A 23,280-nucleotide genomic window follows, 5' to 3' on the forward strand; every position below is an offset into this window, starting at 1 on the left:
AAATTTTGAAATTCACAGAATATACCAACTTAAATTTTCCTGAGTAAAAAATTAACTCTAGATGTGTATCAGAAGTTTTTTGAGGTTTTGTTGATTATATATGGTTGTGGCTGAGACATTAAGTTCACTTGTTTAGATTTCATTAATACACATCTGACACTTTCTATAAACTTAGTTTTGTTCAGACCTGAATTGACTAAAGGAGACAATTCGAACAACAGTAATGTCTAGAGCTGCCAAACAGGACTGGGCTAGCAGAAGATACGGAGTGTGACATAGCTGAGAAACCCCTGCTGTCTTACAGCTCAACTTGAGAATCTCCAAATCCTGATTTTTAATTATCAAAATTACTAGTTTGCAAAGGCAGAAATATTCTATGTTAAAGGCAGAGTAAAAATAAATCTAAAAAGCATAGGCACATCAACGCTGGATGAACAAGCCATTATTCAAAAGTTTTATACCCTAGGAGGAATGGAGATGCTATTAAAATAAAAGAGCGTGTTAAATAAAATAACAGCTAATTACACTTTTCTGTGGTTTTATTTCATAAATAACTGCATTCAACTTTAAAATAACAACCGTGTGCTACTTTCTACCATAATAATAGACAACATTTGAGGGGATACGAATATTTTTGAATTCTTCATTCGTTAGCATGTGAACATTCTCAGTCAATTGAAAGCTTTTAGTGTAGTGACTTTTCAGGTTCTCTGTCACATTCAATCACCTATCCATAGCAATTCAACAGCTCTAAATATATTCGTTTTGCTACAATATAACAAGATCCTCAGGCATAAATGTTACTACTGACAAATGATTAAATAATATAAAGTACTCTTTTAGGATTTAAATATTTTCTGGCTACATAAAAGACAGTATTTTATTTTGCACTAAAAAGCATAACAAAAATGCAATAAAAGATTTTAATATCTCTTAATTCCAGAAAGAAACCCTTACACACATTCTTAAAATTTTTCGTTATTATTATTTCCTTAGATTTAAATGGTAAATATGAATGTAAAGTCTTACAACTTTATTTCAGAAGCCAGAGCCTTTGCTCACTTGGCAAATTTTGTTTTCCCTATATAAACGCAACTTTGCAAAACTGTCCCAAAGAACTGCCATTTAACAATTAAAAACTTTGACTCATTTTAAGTCTACAGCAACACTACTTGGTTGACCATTTCTACCACTATTCTTCAATACTAATAGAAAAATACAGAGAAATGATGCAGAATGATATACATGCACATATACAGCTTTAAAAACACATCCAAAATTGTGGTCTTATAATAGCAGTTACTTTCCTTTTTCTAAAGCAAAGCTGAATTTACCTGCCATTCATTTTCTGCTGCAAATTAGTTTGTCAGGTACACGTTAGCAAGCTCTTTCTTCAATTCATTTTGCTAACTCCATAGTCCTTTAAATAATGATAAACATTCCTGAATAAAAGCTTACCAGTTAGTAATCCTCTTTGACCCTTATACTACTTCGTCTGTAAGACACATCTACCTTTATTTTAAAAGAGAAGGTAAAACGGAAGAAGCCCTTACCAGAGACAGAGAAAACAATTCGTTCAGCTAGATCCAACAGTGCTCTGTGTAGCCTGGCAGCATGAGTGATCCTTGGGCCTCACACAAAAGCGAGATAATTGGCTCTCAATGAAGAGATGTAAACATCCATCATAATGGCACTGTGCTGAAACTGAACGCCACCTCAGCTGTTCTATGTACTCCGAATGGAAGATGATGTCACAAACATCAACTGGGTGTACTCTCATTGGCTTCTGTTACCTGGAATCATATCTTAACCCTAAACTGTCAGCTGCAAATTAAAATGCTCATTTCTGACTATAATTTCTGCCTTTAAAAGGAGAGTGAAAGTAATGTTGAGCTCCTGGGGGATCACAAACTGAAAATACTGCCCTATAAATATGCTAAGACTGATTTACCTAATTAATTAATCAGAATTAGTGAAAATGTTATTTTTCAAATGTGTTTTGTTAAGTAACAGTGTTTACAAAAGGTATTTGATAGAATGAATATTAAAGGACAAGATGTATGTAATCATAGCATCTGGAATTTTAAATTTTGTAATTACTTTGCATTGATTTTACAGTACTAGCCCCTGAGATTTAAGAAACTCAAATTGAGGAAAATTATAATATAGTCAATTGTACAGTGAAGTTTTCAGTCAATTTTTTCAGAGCAGCCATTTGTGTTTTTAAATCTTCTAATAAAAACACAAAAACGTAAATACATTTTATTCTCTGAGTATTAAGCGCTATCTGCAAAGTTTTGTGTAATAAACCTTAAAGTATGAGATATTAAAAGCACAACATCACTAACATAATAATGTTAACTATTGGTTTTTACAAAGAGTAATTTATAAGTCACTGGAACTTCAGACAATTCCATTTCAGTAATTGAAAGCTACTCTATGATATAGTGCTGTTCTCTTTGAGCACACATGGGGTATAATTATCCATCTCTTACCTTCTACCTGACAAAAGCCCCAGATTTCTCCCTAGGCTTAAATCCAGTGGGAGAGGAGGATAATGGGCTAAGCTGGTTGCAGCAGCTTGCTGCCAGAGGGACAAAACTACAATCACCTTGAAATATACCCAAGCTTTCCCCACCGAAAAGAGCTGTCAACCGCATAACTGTGAGATGCAAGAATTACCAGAGCTATTCAGTAACCAGTTCCTTCTAAATCTAGCCCAGCCATATCCCAGGGCAAGCCCTTTGAAAGCTGTGCAGCTCAGCATGCAAACAGTACAAGCACCTGGAGAAAGAGAAAGGAAATTCACTTCAACCACCCCAACTTTAGGGAAAGGAAAGCCACCAACAGTGCGCTTGCATGCCTTTATGTTATTTCATTTATTTCTGAATAATGGATTCAGGGCAAATACTTGTTGCATTCCCTCCGCATTTCCAATGACAGAAAATTATTTTTACTCAATGGCCTCAATGAGAGTTCAAAAAGTTGATAATATATGAAAATACACTTTCATATGTTCATATTTCCTCTCAAGTTCCGACTTTTATGATAGTTAGTTTATTTTATTACTTTGAGCAGCAAGCTAGCACGTGACATGGGAGCAAGCGTTCTAGACTAGGGTTGAAATGATTCAGGCTCCAGTTCTTGCTCCACCACTTACTATCTATAAAAACTCTGGTAACTTAACATCTTTTATGTATAGACTGAGAGAATGGTAATGCTACATACAGCAAAATAATAATAATAGATATAGGGATCAGATGAGACAATGCATAGAAACTTGCTATATAAAATAAAACGTATTACATAAACATAAGATATAATAAATATTATTGTTGTTATAAAAGCAATCAAATGTGTTCATTTTAAAGACACATGGAAGACTTAAAATTTAAAGTTACTTTAGTGCCCTCAAAATAATGTTATAAATATCTTAAACCCTTAAAATTTCAACTCGAAAATAATGTTGCACATTAACTTGATTTATAACACTGACACTGACTCAATGTTTTTTGTTTGTTTGTTTAAGTTTTTAACCCTCCCAGAATAATTTGGAATTTAATCATATTAGTCAAGTGCAAGATTCTAGACTCAAGAAGACTATTTGTCAAAATGTACTTTGGGCCAACGTGAAAGACGCTGTTTATTTAATTCTGCCTAAGAACATGGAAGTTTAGATGAAAATGTGTATTAAAAAAGATTCATTGCCAGGCAAAGTGATATAACATTGAATTACAGATCAGAAAGATGAATTTGGACAATGTGAATGTCAACTGTATTTCTGGTAGACGAATGATAAAGCTGAGGTATTATAATTGCTAAGAGGATATGGCAAGCAGAAAAAAAAGTTTACACAATAAAATATAATCCTATATTGCATACATAATATAAAATTTTAATAGTACAAATATTTAATGGCAGAGATAGAAAGCTAGCAAATTAGATCATATCCTGTTGCATGTAGAAAACATGCTGATATATAGATATATACATTCAGTTAATTTTTAAAGACAAATGTATTTTCTGGTAATTTTAGTGCACACAAATCATAACCTCTCTTACTTGTTTTGCATTTGTTTGGGTGACAGAATGCCACATATAATGTGCCTAGAGAAATACAGCAATATAAAGACTGGGAAACTTAAATACTCCTAGTGCTCTGCAGGCATTTTTGTTTATTTATTTATCTGTCAATTTCCACAGGTATCAATGTATAGGCATTTTGTATCAATAACCCACATCTTACACAAAATTTGTTTATAAGTGAATAAGGTACTTAGTAAAGAATGCTGGTTATTGCCAGGCGCGGTGGCTCACACCTGTAATCCCAGCACTTTGGGAGGCCGAGGCGGGCAGATCACGAAGTTAGGAGATCGAGACCATCCTGCCTAACATGGTGAAACCCCGTCTTTACCAAACATACAAAAAAAAAAAAAATAAAAAATAAAAATGCTGGTTATTGTTTTTAAAATATGTCAATGAGATTTTTTAGGAATATAGATTTCAATGTTTTTTTTTTTTTTTTTTTTTTTTTTTTTTTTTGAGACAGAGTCTCTCTCTGTCGCCCAGGCTGGAGTCCAGTGGCACGATCTTGGCTCACTGCAGGCTCCGCCTCCCGGGTTCACGCCATTCTCCTGCCTCAGCCTCCTGAGTAGCTGGGACTACAGGCGCCCGCCACCGTGCCCGGCTATTTTTTTGTATTTTTGGTGGAGACGGGGTTTCACTGTGGTCTGGATCTCCTGACCTTGTGATCCGCCCGCCTCGGCCTCCCAAAGTGCTGGGATTACAGGCGTGAGCCACCGCGCCCGGCCTCAATGCTTAAATATTATACAAGATGGAGTCTCTAATCAATTATTTAGTAAAATTTTAAGGAAATACACTTATTACATATGAAAATAATTTTATATTTAAAATTTGAATTGTTTAAAAATTAATAAAAGTATTGGTTTACAATTTAATTCCTAGGAAAATTGATAGGAAAAAAGATAATGTACTAGAAATACTTCATATTAATGTTGGACTACAATAATTAATGAATCTTTATCGCATATATTAATAAGTAAATCTCAAATTTTGTTTTTATTTATTAGGACAGAATTTATATTTTAGTTTTAAATAATTACATCTATACACCCAGGAATGTTTCAGATAAATATAGGATATAATAGTTCATATATGAATATCAATTTTATTACTCCAAAGTATGCTTTATACATAAGGACAGAAAACATTTATATACATATATTCTCTTACAGTGGGGAGAAACCATTAGAAAGTAATAATTAGTGGAATTTATAAAACTTTTTTGTGATTCTTTAGTGGTGTTTCTTTTGGAAGAGTAGAGATACTAAATTTCAAGACTTTTCAGTAATTTTCAGAATGTCCTTTGGAAAAAAGTCTGATGACAGTTGAACATCAGTCTGCACATGTATCTGGGTTAAGGTCAAAAATAAAATAGTGTGTATGTGATGTGAACGTTGATAATAAGACATGTAACTATTTTCTACTATACTAAAATAATATTATTAAGAAATGCAACCTGATTACAAAATGTAAAAAATAAAATTCTAAATATAAAAATGTGAAAACATTAAGAAACTACAAGAAAAAAATAAAAGGATGGTGTCATTTCTTGAATATTCTATTTAATATACACATGTAGAAAAGTAAAATGCTGCATATAGCTCTAATTTCATACAGGAATAGTAACAAACACTGCATTTGAGAATAAATTTCCCAACATTGTCTCATTATTTATTACATTCCCCCAACTAAAATGGCCAGCTAGCATTTGTGAGTTCAGAGAATATAAAATATTTTAACTTTAATAGTGTGTAAAAGTTTAATATGTGGGGAAAAACACTCTATAGACATCAATTTAGGCTTCATTCTCAGTAAATGTATATTAGTAAATTTTTTTTTTTTTTTTTTTTTTTTTTTTTTTTTTTTTGAGACGAAGTCTCGTTCTGTTGCCCAGGCTGGAGTGCAGTTGTGTGATCTCGGCTCACTGCAAGCTCCGCCTCCTGGGTTCACGCCATTCTCCTGCCTCAGCCTCCTGAGTAGCTGGGACTACAGGCACCCACCAGGGCTAATTTTTTGTATTTTTAGTAGAGACGGGGTTTCACCGTGTTAGCCAGGATGGTCTCGATCTCCTGACCTCCTGATCCACCCGCCTCGGCCTCCCAAAGTGCTGGGATCACAGGAGTGAACCACCGTGCCCGGTGTAGTAAGTGTTTTCTAATAGGAAGAAAATTGAATCAACAAAATTATTTTGACAAATCAAGTTGAAGATGTTTTGTAGTTTAAGCCAAGTACATCACAATTTTATTGTGGTACTTACATACTATATATTTCCCAGGAGCTGAAATCATTGCAATATTTAATTGCCTGACAATTATTTCTGTTACATAAATTTTGTGGTTAAATTAATTATTTATATTATCAAAACAAATCAGCACTAGAGGCTAATTAAACTGGAGAAACCATCCTCCAATGTTTCCCAACCTACATATTAATAAAGTTTAGTTTATTACTAATTTCAGAAGGAATGAACATGTCCTACAGGTGATAATTTGATAGGCAGAACTTAAGAATTTAAAGAAGTTTAAAACTGTTGTGAATATTATTATCTCCTCTTGAGCAGTTGGGCATATATAGGATTTTACTACATCTTGCAAGATTGACTGACCCACTACCTAGTTATCCACAAGACGGCAGCTCGATTTATATGGCCACCAACAGCTAATACACTGGTTTATCCTTTTACATTTAACAAAACATAATATGTAAAGTATATAGGTAACTTTTGTGTATGAATGATCACAATTAGGTAATTTTTCATTTATAAAGAATAAGCCATGAAAGATGGATATCTATTAAAATCTATTGAAAAGCAGGAGATTTAAAAAGTTCCTGCAGCAATTATTGAAAAAGGCAGAACTTTAAAACACTGAATTTTTACTAACACAAATTCCAACGTTTCATCCCAAATTTATTTCAGAGGTTAGTCTATTTATAATAAATTGCTTTTATTTTGTTTCTACAAAGTCTTATGTTGCTTTTAAAAATTGCAAAGTTAGTCTTCAAAATAACTGTGACTACGTAGCAATGATAACTCACTGTTACAATAAAAGAGATCCAGGAATTGTATTTTCCATCTAGCAAATTCTAGATATAACTAAACCTCATAAGAATATCTATTTATTGACCTCACTTGAATTCCTTTTCTATACTTAGTCATCTGCACTCTCATTTTTTTCCTCTATGTCTACCTTAAATCTATTATGTGGCAGCTTCAGTATATTACCTTTATTTCTGTTTTCTGTGCAGATAAAAATTCTGAAAATACTTAGAATTATTAGGCCATATCACCTTTCTTTTCTGAGATTGGATAGCCCCAAGACATTTAACTATGTTTATGTGTCAGTAAATTTTACTCTGGAGAAAGAGAAAATGATTTAGTAAGGATGAAGAAAAGTTTTCCTGCTTCTACGTTAAAGAAATACCAATTCTTAGACATGAAAGTAAGAAGCTATGGCTGATTTAGTGATTCAGCTTCTTGTTTTTAAATGCAAAGCAAAAACATTATCTTATTAAAGAGACCCCAATTTAACATCAACTTGAGTTTATTTGACTAGGTTTCCTTTGAATGTCATGGTTAACCTTTGTAAAAAATCTAGGGATCAATGAACAGAAAGATTTATTTTTTACCCTGTTCTCTGAACGACGGTGTCTTGTGTTTTCATATTGCTCCTTAACTAAGGACACTTTACTTGCTTTCTTATAAATATATTTTGCTTCATTCTTAATATAAAATCTTACAACTCCACTTAGCACTTTTTTTCATTCACCTCACTTTTCTTGCCTTTTGTCTTATGTAACCCAAATTAGATCAAATCAAGAATGACTGACTCTATCTTGACAAATTTGGAGCAACATTAGTCTCATAGAAACTTAAAATTGAATTCAGATCTTGATGAGGAGCATATGAACGCAACCACTTTGTGTTATACCAAAACAGGGGTTATTCATATAAAATCTGCTGTGCTCAAAACATTGCTTCAGACATGTGAATGTTTACACATGAAAGAGAGTGAAAACCAAGTGAAATACTAATGATTGTGTGTTATTTCACCTTACTATACCTTTGCAGTAGAAGAGTCTTCAAATCCTTCAAATACATGTTACCATATGGAGAAATGGTATTATTATAATTGTAAAGGAAAAGAAAAAACATCATCATCATCATCATCATCATCATCATCATCATCATCACCACCAGTTGTTTGCTGACTTGGTGCTAGGCACTGTGCTCAACATTTTTCACTGGTTACTTAATTCATTTTGTTTTATTTAGTTTGCAACAAATCTATAAGATAGGTCAATGTTAAGATTTTCAAAAGAGTTCTTAAGTACTACAAGCCAGTATTTTCCAACCATGTCCGCTTATTTGAATCTCAACTTGAAATGTCAAAATACAGGGCCCCATCCAACTACCTGAAACAAAATCTTTGAGAATGGGATGTAGGTGAGACTTTTCTATGTTACTCTCCACATGACTTTCTCTGTGGCCAGGTTTAAAAATCACTTCTCAAATCCTCAGGTATGTAAGCCACATGTTTTGATGTGCAACACCAGATTTCACTAAAATAAGTAAATATGTTCTAAAAAATCTGAAATGAAAACTGTAAAGAAAGTAAAGCACAGTTTTTATGTAAAATAATAGGTCGTAAGGTATATGGAGAAAAATCCAGATTACTCCATCTCACTCAAGTAAAGAGATGGGTGTCAGTGGCATGGTAAGTTTTAGCAAAAACATTAGATGGAGTCTAATCTTGCAGGAAGTCAGTAGGGACAGAGAAAAATAACATGACTAGTAGGAGGGAAACTGTATGAACAGGAGCTGATTCAAAATGCAGACTGCCCAGTAACATTAGGTTCTAGTACTAGGGAGTCCTATGAAAGCCAGGATATCTACAGTTAGAGTTCATCAGCCCCCATGTGAGTGAAAACTCCTCCTGCACACAATCTAGCACAAGTAATGCTTTTTCTTAACGCAAAACATTATTGAGACTCACCCTAAATGTTCTATACTCTTCTTTTCAAAGACCTAGGATGCATACAAATCCACTGACTCAGAGGATGGTACCTAAATGAATGGTGGTTATGTGGAATGAAAAGGTCACAGCATCTGTATTTGGGTAGGGATGGACCCTGTGAAAACCAACTCTATGACAGGAATAACAGATGAATGTTTCTAAAGAACTCTATGATTCCATAGAATTCTATTCATAAACCAAGCTTTGTGTCTGCCATCTGCATTCGCTTTACATTTCAATTGTACTTGTTCAAATATATACCAGCACTGCTATTTCCAGAATTAGTCATTAAGCATCATCTGTAATAAAATATAATGCATTTCTGAAGATGTAAATGAGAATACTGTCCTTGTTATACTCTTTATAATCAAGTACATGTGTCTATTAATCTATAGATATAATTAAATAAATCTTATTAAAAGGTTTTAAATAATCGACAATTAGTCAAAAACCAGTTATAGAAATCCTAAAGAATTCTAAGAGTTGTTTTCAATGTCTGGTGTGATATGTGTAACAGGTAGAGTAAGTTTATTTGTCCTTACATTTGAGGATGTTGCAATATATTTATTTTAAAATCAATTGTTTTATTTTTGTTTCATGAGAATCTGTCAACAGCAGCTGTAATTCAAGTGTTCATTTAAATCTTACATTATTTCGGCCTTTTTTTCAGGACTTCCTTGTTTTCAGCAATATAAGGCTATGATAACTTTCTGTAAATTTGTTATTTTGTCAAACTTTGTTAAATAATCCTCCTTTTGATTTTGTGTAACTTTTTGCTAATTTTGTTATTAGCTGATATTAGGTAATGCATCTTCCACTACACTTCACCTGCAACAATTCAGTAAAAGTATACTCCTGCAACCATAGGTCACCAAAACAGAAAATGCCTGGATGCTCCTTTAGCCATTTTTTAAGTGGTTAAATTACAGTCACCCTTCTGAACACTGTAGCCAGGCAACATAAATTAATGATCTTAGACCAGATCTTGATTGACTGTTGTCCAGGAACACATTATTCACCTTAATACATGAATTCAGCAAAAGTAAATGATTACTCTAATGGCTATGGGAACCTTATGAATTGCCAAGACAAATAACAAGTAGGTAGGACTGAAGCCTCTGTGAAATCACTGGCATATTTATCTTTCATCTCTGTCACTCCATGTTTGAAACTGTAGACTTGGAAAATACTCTAGCTCTTTCCAGGTTAGGTCAGAAAAAAAAAAAAATCACTAAGTGGACACTGTGAAAATTCAGGCGATAACAAGAAATTGCTTTCTTCTGCCAGAGGCTATCTGCTCCTTGTATATCTGAAGGTCAAAGCCAATTGTAGGCTAGACGTAAGATATTCCTATCTTTTCACCACTCTTGCATTCAAAATCAATTAATAAAATGCTGGTTGAAAACAAATGGCCACACATACATCACACTTCTTTTAACTATAGACCTTACTGGAATACACAGTCTGACCTATAGGTACTGTATAACCTTCAGGTGCCTGGCCAGGCTCCCAAATGTTCCCCAAATTCCACATCTCAGGATGAGCCAACTGTGGCTCTTGGGACTTTCTGATGTAGAGAGTGGAAGTGGGCTTAGAGTTCATCCTCTTTGTGAAAGGAACTACCCACTTCACCAGGCCTGCTAAATTCTTCTCATGCTCAAACACCTTACTCCTTCCTAAATACTGTCCCTAATATAGAGGTGTCTTTCACTGATTTTAAATTACTCTATTTAAAACCTATATGATCCTCTGTTTAGTCTTGCTCTGTATAAAAACTGCCTCATGTTGCATTTCATACAAAATATGCTTACAGACCTTAAAATTAAAATCATGATATTGGATAAAAAAAAAAAAAATTCCTTCTTGAGATTCCAGGGACCTTTCTCACAGGATGCTTAGGGTATTGCTTCACCAGTCAAAAACCTCTGTGGCTGGCGACACTTTCTGCCTGAGTATTGCCTGTGCCTGCTGGATTCATTCTGCCCACTTGACTTGGCAGGCTGCACTCAGCTCATACTAACAGCCTGAATCTCGCACCTGCCAAGGGCAAGCCAGGTGCAGAGCGGCAAGGCGTGTGTGTGCAAGTGATGCGGGTCTGGCCACTGCATATAGCCAGGCACATCAGCTACCGTAGCAGGTTGAGCAGCTCCACACACCAGCACATGTGCCAGTTCCATGAAAGGCTGTGGCTGGACCAGACGTATTTACTGCGTGAAACTTCGGCTACAGGCACTCACATCTGGATGAGGGGAGCACGGTGGTGCCCAGAAGCCTGGAGATGCAAGGAACCACAGAGCCACAAAGAGGGTGTCACAGGCCTGACTAGAAGAGCCCCCAGGTCTGAACTCTGAGAAGGGCCGCAGCTATTCTCTCCTTCTCGTCGCCTGCAATGTGGTGGGTGGGAGGGTGTATTTCAGCACTGTTTGTGTCACAGCTCTTTCAGTCCCACCATTTGGTGGGTCCCGAGTTCTTGTCCTATGTCCAGGAAGAATGAGATACAAGGACAATTGGAGAGTGAGCAAGGCAGAGAGGAGTTTCATTGAACGACAGAACAGCTCTCAGGAGACCCACAGTGGGTACCTCCTTTCTGTGGGCAGATCAGTCCAACGAGTTGAGGAGACCTGAAGTGGGTAACTCCTTCCTGCAGCTGGTAGTCCCCACATCTGTCTGGGGCTGGCTAAGTCTGGGTTTTTCATGAGTTCAGAAAGGAGGAAGTGCATGCTGATTGGTTCATGGGCAGCCATGGGTTGGGCCCAGTAAAATCACAAGTTCTCACTCTGAGCCACGACTCCCCTTGGAATTAGCAGCCTGCTCCCAGGCTTCTGGCTGTACCTGGCTTGAAGGTGGGGTTTCACTGGGGACCCACCCCTTTCATCCCAGGAGCCTGTCTACTTCCTGTCGCAATCAACATGCCATCTATAGCACCCAGGTTGTTTGTGTGGAGGGTTGCAAATAGGCCCACGCTGAGCCACCTATGGCATCCACTGGTATCTCTCCCTAAGCTAGTTGCTGCATAATGTCCGGAGGGGGCCAAGGCAGCAGGGGGCTGGCATGTCCGGAGGGGGCCAAGGCAGCAGGGGACTGGCATGTCAGCACTTTGCCGAGTATGCTCACACCCAGCTGGGTTGCAGCAGCACTGGGAATCCGCCTCAACTTTGCTCCGAAATGGGAGCAATCGCCAGGAGCAAGGAGGAGCAGAAACAGACACTTCTCACTCTGCGGGGACAGGGGGGCTTCCCAGGCCCCAAGAGCACAGGGATGTCCCGATTCAGAGCTAGGGCTGGGCCTGGGAGCCTGGGGCTCCCACCCTACCAACTCAGTAGGCTCCCACCATTTTAGGCTGCCCCAGTCATTCCTCCTCCACTGCAGCCGGTGTCCCCGCATTGGCTGCCCCAAATAGGCCACCACCACCATCACCTCTACCATGATTCTTTCCACAATGGAAACAGAGTCATTTTATGCTATGTGTAATTACTAGAGTTAATCTATTACTGGAGGGACAAATATTTCTACATTGATGGAACCTGTGGAGGCCCTAGCAGAATGAAATAAAAAGACTTGAGATTAAGGGGCATTGTTAAATTTATTATTATTATTATTATTATTATTATTATTATTATTATACTTTAAGTTCTAGGGTACATGTGCATAACGTGCAGGTTTGTTACATATGTATACTTGTGTCATGTTGCTGTGCTGCACCCATCAACTCGTCAGCACCCATCAACTCGTCATTTACATCAGGTATAACTCCCAATGCAATCCCTCCCCCGCACCCCCTCCCCATGATAGGCCCCGGTGTGTGATGTTCCCCTTCCTGAGTCCAAGTGATCTCATTGTTCAGTTCCCACCTATGAGTGAGAACACACGGTGTTTGATTTTCTGTTCTTGTGATAGTTTGCTAAGAATGATGGTTTCCAGCTGCATCCATGTCCCTACAAAGGACACAAACTCATCCTTTCTTATGGCTGCATAGTATTCCATGGCGTATATGTGCCACATTTTCTTAATCCAATCTGTCACTGATGGACATTTGGGTTGATTCCAAGTCTTTACTATTGTGAATAGTGCTGCAATAAACATACGTGTGCATGTGTCTTTATAGCAGCATGATTTATAATCCTTTGGGTACATACCCAGTAATGGGATGGCTGGGTCATATGGTACATCTAATTCTAGATCCTTGAGGAATCACCATACTGTTTTCCATAATGGTTGAACTAGTTTACAATCCCACTAACAGTGTAAAAGTGTTCCTATTTCTCCACATCCTCTCCAGCACCTGTTGTTTCCTGACTTTTTAATGATCACCATTCTAACTGGTGTGAGATGGTATCTCATTGTGGTTTTGATTTGCATTTCTCTGATGGCCAGTGATGATGAGCATTTTTTCATGTGTCTGTTGGCTGTATGAATGTCTTCTTTTGAGAAATGTCTGTTCATATCCTTTGCCCACTTTTTGATGGGGTTGTTTGTTTTTTTCTTGTAAATTTGTTTGAGTTCTTTGTAGGTTCTGGATATTAGCCCTTTGTCAGATGAGTAGATTGCAAAAATTTTCTCCCATTCTGTAGGTTGCCTGTTCACTCTGATGGTAGTTTCTTTTGCTGTGGAGAAGCTCTTTAGTTTAATGAGATCCCATTTGTCAATTTTGGCTTATGCTGCCGTTGCTTTTGGTGTTTTTGACATGAAGTCTTTGCCCATGCCTATGTCCTGAATGGTACTACCTAGGTTTTCCTCTAGGATTTTTATGGTATTAGGTCTAACATTTAAGTCTCTAATCCATCTTGAATTAATTTTCGTATAAGGAGTAAGGAAAGGATCCAGTTTCAGCTTTCTACTTATGGCTAGCCAATTTTCCCAGCACCATTTATTAAATAGGGAATCCTTTCCCCATTTCTTGTTTCTCTCAGGTTTGTCAAAGATCAGATGGCTGTAGATGTGTGGTATTATTTCTGAGGACTCTGTTCTGTTCCATTGGTCTAGATCTCTGTTTTGGTACCAGTACCATGCTGTTTTGGTTACTGTAGCCTTGTAGTATAGTTTGAAGTCAGGTAGCGTGATGCCTCCAGCTTTGTTCTTTTGACTTAGGATTGTCTTGGAGATGCGGGCTCTTTTTTGGTTCCATATGAACTTTAAAGCAGTTTTTTCCAGTTCTGTGAAGAAACTCATTGGTAGCTTGATGGGGATGGCATTGAATCTATAAATAACCTGGGGCAGTATGGCCATTTTCACTATATTGATTCTTCCTATCCATGAGCATGGTATGTTCTTCCATTTGTTTGTGTCCTCTTTTATTTCAATGAGCAGTGGTTTGTAGTTCTCCTTGAAGAGGTCCTTTACATCCCTTGTAAGTTGGATTCCTAGGTATTTGATTCTCTTTGAAGCAATTGTGAATGGAAGTTCATTCATGATTTGGCTCTCTGTTTGCCTATTACTGGTGTATAAGAATGCTTGTGATTTTTGCACATTAATTTTGTATCCTGAGACTTTGCTGAAGTTGCTTATCAGCTTAAGGAGGTTTTGGGCTGAGACAATGGGATTTTCTAAATATACAATCATGTCATCTGCAAAGAGGGACAATTTGACTTCTTCTTTTCCTAACTGAATACCCTTGATTTCTCTCTCTTGCCTGATTGCCCTAGCCAGAACTTCCAACACTATGTTGAATAGGAGTGGTAAGAGAGGGCATCCCTGTCTTGTGCCAGTTTTCAAAGGGAATTTTTCTAGTTTTTGCCCATTCAGTATGATATTGGCTGTGGGTTTGTCATAAATAGCTCTTATTATTTTGAGGTAAAAAAAAAAAATTAAATTACTGGGGATAAAGAGAAGATCCTACAAGTCTAATGTGAAACAAAACAAAACAAAACAAAAACAAATCATAAAAATGTTCAGCAGTCAGACCATCACCATTTGCATGTCAGCAAATGGAGGGTGAAGGTATATAGTTTTGTTACTATATTGAAAGGGTAGGAGAGACCATGGGCAAAAATACAACATTTGGGATTTTTAAAGATAACTGAGGAATTAAATGTATGGTTTCATATGCTTTTCATATATTCAACAGATACTACATAGAATGCTTGAGGTTAAACCTTGATCCTCCATTTGCTGAGAAATTACTAATCATTTAGGTGAGTGAATAGTTCTGCTCTCTTCTTCAACAAAATATAGAAATTCTATGACATGCAATGTGCAAGGCACCTAGCATGTAGTAAATGGTCAAGAGATATTAGCTGTAATTTATATTTATATCTATTTCCATATAAATCAGTTATGCAACTCAGGGTAATTCACTTAGCAACTTAGAGAAACAGATTTGCCTCTAGTATCATGATTATTCTAAAACTCAAATTTATTATTGGATTTCTGAATTACAAATGAGTGAATTTAGGTAAAGCAGCTTCAGTATAACAAGATCCTTTCCATGGTTTTCATAACTCAGCACTCTGACTAGTAACATCAGAGCCACATGTCATAAAATATACAACACTAGATATGGAATGTCTTATTTTGTTGAAGGTTCTGAATAAAGCCCAGTTATCTACTATAAAACCTTCTTTTTTTTTTTTTTCCTTTTTTTGAACAACACTGTTACAATTACAACACCTGTAATTCAAGAAAAAAAATTGTTGAATGTATTGAGAAAAAGCTAACCAATTCCAATGTAGGCATTTTACTATTCATTAGCGTTATTTTACTACATAGATACATAATTAACAGATAAATAGGCTTTATTGCATTAGGGTACATTAAAGTTAAATCTGCTCAAAAAATGGAAGGACAAGTTGGAATACCAAATAAAAATTTATATCAAATCCTTATTAATATGTTTGCAGAGAATTAGGTGGTAAGAGAATTAAAAACACAAAGACAAAAGACAAACATACCCTTGTAAAAATGCTTGTTGTCCACAGCTGACTCCCACCCGCCTTTTATTGTTTCAACACCTTGCTCCCACTGAAAGTAAGCATGTATGTGTCCCTTAAAGTACTGTCTTAATTCTTAACTAGTTTCTCAGTTTACCCTGTTTAATGGCTATGTGGTTACTTAGGACCTTTTAAAATTAGAATATGATGCAGACACAGCTATACCCTGATAGCCAGAAATGGCCAGAAGCCTACTACCTTTTATTTTTGAATTTATCAAAGTTAACATTGAATAATTTACAATGTGCTAAATTCCTAATAGAAAGAAACCTCCAAATCAAATTATTTGCATAGTAAGGTGTGTTTCCATAGGAAATGAAACAGAGTTAGGTATTATCTGCATTTACTTTCTCTAGAATCGCTCCACTATTAGAACTGGATCAGAGAATAGAGTGTAAGTCAGAGATTCTTCTGTTCAATTATTGACTCTGTATTTTATGCACCATGACAAAGAGCAAGTTATTTACATTCCCTGAACAATGTTGCCTAACTTGTGATCTTTCTCAAAGGCTTCTTGAAGTTATTAAAAAGAGAAATATATTATATAAATTATTTAGATTATTATTTAGTACTTGTTAATTGGTAATTGCTCAAGGGATGAATTTTTCCCATATCACATTATATTTTTATATAATAAAAATATTTTTGAAACAGAAACAAAGCTATACATGTTTTTTTTTTTCCATTAAAGAGAAAGGTATATATAACTACCACATATATAACTACTCAAATGAAGGTTTTGTTCATTAAACATCATATATAGCTACTCAAAAGTATTAAACAGAACCATGAAGAAGAATGGAGCACATGATAAAGTAAAACTGTGAGAGAAGCAGCATCTGAAAACATTTGTGGGGCATTTATCAGTACTTGTCTAGCACTATCTTGTTCAGAGTAGTAGCTCATTAAACATGTGTTGAATTGATTTGACATTTTAAGAATTGGTGAACCTCTGCAGCAGAACATATTTAAAAACCAATATTGCATCAACTTCACTTCTATTCATTCAATTGAAGACCTTATATAATGCCAGTCATTGCATTAATTGCTATGATACAAATACGAATACAACTCATACAACTCATACTTTACTTTCAAGGAATTCTTAGGCAAGGGAAAGCTTGAAACCTTAAATAAAATACACCAGACCAAATTTCTTACTGGTCTGTTAACATAAACGTAAGTTTACCTAGAAGGCTGAAATGCCAAATATTTCTGTTCCTCACTTGAATAAGCAAAAAAAAAAAAAAAATCAGCAAGCTATTAGAAGCAATTTCCTGAGAAAAGTAACTTTTAAGATATATAATAATGTCATGACTGATTCAGACCAATATTTTGCAACCCGTGTATCCATAGTACTCTATTGATTTTCAATATGCACAACCAAGACCAAGAGGCATATCAAGGCACTCAAGTACCTTCTGAATCATCTTGAATTGATTAGGTGTAATAGAGTTCATGATTAATTGAGAGCATACCAGAAGTCTGTTGTACCTTAGGGTTTCACTCTGCCTTGCAAGGAAGTAAGAATCACAGTGAAGGGGAAGTAAGAATCACATTACAGAATGTAAATGAAGGAAACTCTTAACATCCCTCCCCCACCACATCCAGCCTTGTTTAAAATCCTTCAGAAGTTCTTGTTTTTATAAGGAGGAAGGCAATCCCTTTAACCCATTTATGCCTGAGGTTGCAATTTTTTGAATGTTTGCAATCAGACCTTGGCGATGGCATTGAGCAGTAGGATATAAATAACTCCCACATGCTTAGCGTTCCAATATTAGAACAGTAGGCATAAATTTAATATAGTTTACAATGTCCTGTATGATGACCACAATCTCTCTAGCCTTACCTTCCACCATCCTTTTCATCTCACTGTTGTTTTTTCTGTTCTCCATCAAAAGTGACAAGTTTCAGTCCCATTTCTTCCATAATCTATTTTGCTACAGAGCATGTTTATATATCCAGACAGTTGTTTCAACCTGGAATGCTTTCTACCCATTCTTCCTTTCATATTACTCCTTATTCTCACATGTCAAACCATTTGAATCTATAAATCACTCACAGTCCTATTGCATCTTTCAGCCACAGGTTCTCTGCATATGCTTTCTATTCTAAATAATCTTCTATGCATGCCATCTTTCTCTTTATCTAGGTGTCTCTACTCATCCCAGATCAGCTATCCCTTTTCAAAAAAGTCATTCTTGCCTAACTTATTAAATCAAATCTCTCTTAAGTGACCTTATATCCTGATAGCTCTCCTTTGTTGCACTTATCATTGCAATAGATTTCCTTCTGTGACTTTTAAATGTTTGTATCTTCCAGTAGGTTCTTGAAAGCAGACATTCTGTCTGCTTTTGCCTACTCTCTTAGGCATATGATTCATTTTGTAGACTAAATTCATATATAGATATTCTAGTATATTACACAAAATATGCATACAAGCTTAAAAACTTTGGCATGAAATTGATATTTATTTTTAATTTTCTAATTTTAAACATCCTTTGTATTTTATAAGCCCTTTAAAAGTAATTTCTACCTGAGGTCAGAATCAGAGAAAAGATAAACCATTTTAATATATTTTCTAGCACTTACTGAAATCTTTTACTTATTATTTGTACTTTCAAAATTTTTGACTGACTGGACTTCCATATGGAATATTTTTCAACTTTCATCCTAGATATAGTAATGTTGACTGTAAAAACTTTGCTATTTGTTTAAAAGATTCTATGTTCTATATTTTCTACTAACATAGTGATTTTTACCCTACTATATAAAGGTGAAAACTTGATTTTTCAAATGTAACTTAAGGTAGTAACCCCATAAATTGGTAGATGAAACCAAAGATCAGTGATATGTCTAGACTGGGAGAGCCAAACAAATATTCTAAATTTTTATTTGTGTAAATTTGTGGGATATAAGTGCAGTTTTGTTACATGCATCCATCACGTAGTGGTCAGTTTAGGGCTTTTAGGGTATCTATCACCCAAATACTTTACATTATACCCATTCAGTAATCTCTCCTCACCCACTCCATCCCATCCTGTCACCCTTTCGAGTCACTATTAGCTATCATTACACTATGTCCCTGTCTCTACATTTTTTAGTGCCCATTTATGAGTGAGAATATATAATATTTGTCTTTCTATGTCTGACTTATTTCATTTGAGGTAATGTCATCCGGTTTTGTCCATGTTGCTGCAAATGTCATGATTTCATACTTTTTATGGCTGAGTAGTATTCCATTGTGTATGTATACACCAAAGTTTCTTTATCCATTCATCTATTGATGACACTGAAGTTGATTCAATGTGTTTGCTACGGTAAATAGTGCTGCAATAAGCCTATCAGTGTAGATGTCTTTTTTATTCATTGATCTTTTTTCTTGTGGGGAGATACCCAGTAGTGTGACTGCTGTATGAAATTGTAGTTATACTATTAGTTCTTTGAGAAATCTCCATACTGTTGTCCATAAAGCTTGTACTAATTTACATTCCCACCAACAGTATATGAGAGTTCCCTTTTCTCTGAATTCTTACTAAAATCCGGTATTTTTTTTGTCTTTCTAACAATAGCCATTCTGACTGGAATAATGTTATATTTCATTGTGCTTTCAATTTGCATTTTTCAGATGCTTGTAATAAAATTTGAAATGCTCAACTAGTGATGTTGAGCATTTTTTTCATATACCTATTGGTCATCTGTATGTCTTCTTTTAAGAAGTGTCTGTTAATGTCTTTTGCCCACTTTTTAATTGAATTATTTGTTTTGGGGGGGCTGTTGTTGTTGGGTTATTTGAGTTATTTCTACATACTGGATATTAGTCCCCTGTCAAATGCATGGTTTGCAAATATTTTCTCCCGTTCAACAGGTTATCAGCTCTCTGTTGATTGTTTCTTTTGCTGCACAGAAACTTTTAAAGTTCCATTTGTCTATTTTTGTTGCCTGTACTTTTGAGGTCTTAGTCATAAATTATTTGCCTAGACCAATATTCAAATGAGTTTTTCCTAGGTTTCCTTCTAGTATTTTTATAGTTTCAAGTGTTATGTTTATGTCTTTGATACACTTTTGATTTATTTTTGTATATGATGAGAGATAGGGGATAGCGGCTCTGTTTTGTTCGTTTGTTTTTATTGTTTGTTTGTTTGTTTTTGAGGCGGAGTCTCTCTCTGTCGCCCAGGCTGGAGTGCAAACGTATGATCTCGGCTCATTGCAACCTCTGCCTCCCAGGTTCAAGTGATTCTCTTGCTTCAGCCTCCCAAGTAGCTGGGATTACGGGTATGCGCCACCACGCCCGGCTAATTTTTGTATTTTTACTAGAGACGGGGTTTTGCCACGTTAGCCAGGCTGGTCTCGAATTCCCGACCTCGGGTGATCCACCGACCTCGGCCTCCCAGAGTGCTGAGATTACAGGCGTGAGCCACCGGGCCTGGCCCAGCGGCCCAGTTTTGATTGCAGCAGAGGCCTGTCTGGAGCTGCCACTGCGAAGACGCCGGCTGCAGCGAGGGAGGCAGGGCTAGCGCGGCGCACTCCACAGAGCCAAGGGAAGCAAGGAACAGGTGGAAGTCCCGCCGCCTTCCGAGTTAGCTGGGCAGGAGCCTCCTGCTCCCAAGTGAAGCTGCAGCCACCCAGCTGTGTGTGCGGACCCGGACATTTCTGTGCGCTGGGGGGCCAGGAACAGGTGCCCCGCCCCCTGAGGTGCAGCTACAGCCACCCGAGCCATGGCTACGGACCCGGGCATCTCTGCACTCTCCGGGGCCCGGGAAGCAGCCCCCTGCCCCAGCAGGTTCAGAAGTGCCTGCTGTCACTGCCTGGCCTCTCCCGGCGCCCTCACAGATCTCCCAGCAAAGCTGAGGCCGAGCCCAAGTGCTGTCAAAAACCCAGTCGACTTTGCCCACTCTTGGGGCAGTGCTGACACATCAGGCCCCTGCCGCCTCAGCCCCCTCTGGACTTTGGGCACTGACAGGCACGGGCTGTGACACCCTCTCTGGGGCTCTGCGCTTCCAGGCATCTACAATCTTCTGGGCGCTACTGCGTTCCCTCGTGCCAGCCATCGAAGCTGCTTGCGGTAAGCCTGGTCTAGCCGCAGCCTCGCAGGGAGCCGGCACCCGTGCGGGCACCTGGAGCAGCCCATCCCCCTACCCGCAGCCGGCATGCCTGGTTGTGCGCAGTGGCCAGACTCCACCTCGCTCCCTCACACATCCCTCACTGCTCCACGCCTGGCTCACCCATGTCAGGTGTGACACCGAGGCCAGTAGCGCGAGCAAAGCCCAGCCCGCAGGGCCAGAACAGGCAGAACGAGCCCAGCAGGCCCCAGCAAAACTCAGGCAAAGGCGTCACCAGCCACAGAAGTTCCCAGCTGGCGAAGCAATACCCCAGGGATCCTTTGCCTGAGTTTTCTCAGGCAGGTTTCATTTTTCTGCGTGTGGCCATTCAATCTTTCCACCATCGTTTATTGAAAAGAGTGTCCTTTCCCCAATGCGTATTTTTGTTTACTTCGTCAAATATCAGTTGGCTGTAAGTATGTGGCTTTATTTCTGGATTCTCTATTCTGTTCCATTGATTCATGTGCCTATTTTTTATACCAATACCGCGTTGTTCTGGTTACCATAGCCTTGTAATAAAATTGGAAGTCAGGCAATGTGATGCCTCCAGCTTTTTCCCTTTTGCTTAGGATCACTTTGGCCATTCAGGCTCTTTTTGGCTTCATATACATGTTAGGTTTGCTTTATCTAATTCTGTGAAAGATGACATTGGTATTTTGATATAGATTTCACTGAATCTGCAGATTCAATGAAAGTACGGTCATTTTAATGATATTTATGTTTCCAGTTCATAAGCATGGGATATTTTTTATTTGTGTCATCTACAATTTCTTTCATCAGTGTTTCACCAAAGTAAAGATGTTTTACTTCCTTGGTTACATACATTCTTAGGTATTTATATTTATTTTTGTAGCTATTGTAAATGAGATTGCCTTCTTGATTTGGTTCTAAGCTAAGTTGGTGGTGGTGTATAGAAACACTACTGATTTTTGTATGCTTTTTTGTATCCTTCGAGTTTACTGAATTCATTTATTAAATTTAAGAGCTTTTTCTAGAATTTTTAGGTTTTTCTACCTGTAAGATTATATCTTAAACAGGCAAAGATAACTTGACTTGCTCTTTTCCAGTTTGTATACATTTTGTTTCTTTCTCTTGCCTTGTTACTCTGGCTAGGACTTCTAATACTGTGTTGAATAGGAGTCGTGAAAGTGGGCACTCTTGTCTTGTTCCAGTTCTTAGGGGAAGTGCTTTCAACTTTTCCCCATTCAGTATGATATTGGCTATGGGTTTGTCATATATGACCTTTATTATTTTGAGGTATGTTCCTTCAATACCTAGTTAAATGAGGGTTTTATTATGAAAAGATGTTGAATTTTATCAAGTGCTTTTTTTGCATCTATTGAGATGATCATAGTGTTTTTGTCCTTCATTCTGTTTATGTACTGTATCATATTTACTGGTCAGCATATGTTTAATCATCTTTGCATCCCTGGTGTAAAACCCACTTGATTGTAGTGTATTATCTTTTTGATATGCTGTTGTATTTGGTTTGTTAGTATTGTGTTGAGAATTTTGTGTCTATGATTATAAGGGATATTGTTCTGGAGTGTTGTTGTTGTTGTTATTGTGTTCTTGTCTGGTTTTGTTATCAGGCTGATAATGGCCTCCTAGAATGAGTTAGAAAAAAGTTCCCTCTTCCTCAATTTTTGAACAGTTTCAGAAGGATTGTTATTAGTTCTTCATACCTTTGGTAGAATTTGGCTGTAAATCCATCAGGCCCTGGGATTTTCTTTGTTGAAAGATTTTTTTTTTTTTTTTTTTAATTACTGACTCAATCTTGCTGCTCTTTATTGGCCTGCTTGGGCGTTTAGATTTCTTCTTGGTTAAATCTTGGGAAGTTGCATGTTTCCAGGAATTTATCAATTTCCTTTAGCCTTTTTAGTTTGTGAGTATATAGTTGTTCATAATATTCTCTAATGGTCTTTTGTATTTCATATCTCCTTTTTCACTTTTGATTCTACTTTTATTGTCTCCTGTCTTATTGGTTACTTTATCAATTTTATTTGTCTACTCAAATAATCTAGTTTTGTTTTATCTTTTGTAATTTTTTGTTGATCTTTTTTCATTTAGATCTTCTCTGATTTTTGTTATTTCTTTTCTTCTGCAGTTTTGGTTTGTTTTTGCTTTTCTAGTCCCTTCAAAGTGTATTATTAG

At 36.8% G+C, this 23,280-nt stretch overlaps 1 protein-coding gene and 1 long non-coding RNA gene across 8 annotated transcripts in view; one reads left to right on the forward strand and one right to left on the reverse strand.

Moving 5' to 3' along the window:
- MGAT4C (MGAT4 family member C) overlaps positions 1 to 23,280 on the reverse strand; it is a 914,262-nt gene that overhangs the window by 287,942 nt on the left and 603,040 nt on the right. For 2 of the 7 annotated variants that reach the window (XM_065524640.2, XM_045365674.3), the window contains exon 1: positions 1,554 to 1,740. The exons of the other annotated variants lie outside the window; for them this stretch is intronic. The gene's annotated coding sequence lies outside the window, so the exon portion shown is untranslated. Of the gene's footprint in view, positions 1 to 1,553; positions 1,741 to 23,280 lie in introns of those variants that run through there. 7 annotated transcript variants of the gene reach the window in all.
- LOC135966294 (uncharacterized) overlaps positions 20,602 to 23,280 on the forward strand; it is a 54,114-nt gene continuing 51,435 nt past the window's right edge. Inside the window, exon 1 of the long non-coding RNA XR_010579520.1 lies at positions 20,602 to 21,089. This is a non-coding gene — a long non-coding RNA (uncharacterized lncRNA). The remainder of the gene's footprint in view (positions 21,090 to 23,280) is intronic.

This window comes from Macaca fascicularis, chromosome 11, assembly GCF_037993035.2.
Source record: "Macaca fascicularis isolate 582-1 chromosome 11, T2T-MFA8v1.1".
In the NCBI taxonomy this organism is placed as follows: Eukaryota; Metazoa; Chordata; class Mammalia; order Primates; family Cercopithecidae; genus Macaca; species Macaca fascicularis.